Here is a 1,291-nt window from a genome sequence, read left to right as displayed (position 1 = left end):
CCTGGCCAGCTCCTGCGCACCCCTCAGGTCCCAGCCCAGTGTCACCTCCAGAGACCTCTTCCCCTGAGCACGAGCTCAAGAGCCCTGCCCCCTGGCAGCACCTCAGTGTGTGACCTCAGGCAGGCGTCCTAACCGCTGTGTGCCTCGGTTTCCCCATTTGTAAAATGAGAACAACAGTGCCCTCCTCGTGCTACTAACTCAGCAGTGCCTGAGCATCTACTGTGTGCCAGGCCTGAGTGGGGACCAGACACACGTGCTGTGAGCCAGAAGCAGGTTGGTGAGTGGGAAGGGTCCGCAACTGTCAGCTGCCGGGATCCCTCGTAATCACGGTTCGTGACGTAATCACCGTCCAATTCACTCGGTTCCGTGGTCGTTTGTTTATCGTGGGTCTGTCCACGAGACTGTCCCCTCCTGATGATGGACAACAGGGCACTGTCTCCCCAGGTCTCCACTGTCCCCCTGTGCCCGGCACAGCGAGCAGTCCGTGAAGGTGTGTCAGGTGGGAAGGCGATACTGTCCGGGAGAAGGATCTGGGACCGTCCCCTGGGAAAGACACTGTGACCCAGAGTCAGCTCCCACAGGAAGACAGGACACCTCTTCCTGTCGTCCTGGCCGACACCCCACCAGCTGGCTTCCCTGTGGGGCCCTTGGAGGCTGGGGCTCCGTTAGACGTGGGCCTCAGTTTCCTCGGCTGTACGGGAGGCTAATAATGACATTGCCCCCATGGGGTTGGTGGGGTCATCAGAGCTGGAATGTGATGGTGGGAATGACAGTTTGGCCATCTGTCCCCATGGTCCCCCAGAGCTGCCAAAGCCCAGCCCCAGCCAGCCCGAGGCACCGCAGTGCGCACCACACCTGGTGCAGGGTCGGGGGAGGGCCACAGGAAGGGCGCCCCGCCCCCCGCACCAGGGGACAGCATTGAGTCCTGCTCCCCCCTATAAGTGAGGACGGTGGCTCGCGGTGGGGAGGGCTGCATGAGACAGCGCGCGCAGCGAGAGCTTCTAGTTCACCCGCGTCGTGTCGCACGTCACAGCGCCCCCGCGCCCCAGCCCACCGTCCAGCCCCGCGTTTGCGGGTCCGGAGCCAGGGCTGGGACCACAGGACAAACGGACCAGGTGCCTGCGGGACTGGCGACCTGTGGGCTCAGCGACAGGCGGATCTGTAAGTGCTGCTGGGGCGGTGGCCGCACCCGGTAAATGCTCTAAAAGTCAGCGAGGGGCGTCCCGGAAGAGACGCACGTGGTGCCCCCGGCGACAAACGGGGAGCGGGTGGGGGTGGGGGCTGGCAGCGC

Source organism: Pteropus alecto, unplaced genomic scaffold, assembly GCF_000325575.1.
Source record: "Pteropus alecto unplaced genomic scaffold, ASM32557v1 scaffold213, whole genome shotgun sequence".
NCBI lineage: Eukaryota > Metazoa > Chordata > Mammalia > Chiroptera > Pteropodidae > Pteropus > Pteropus alecto.
This window is presented reverse-complemented; position numbering follows the sequence as displayed.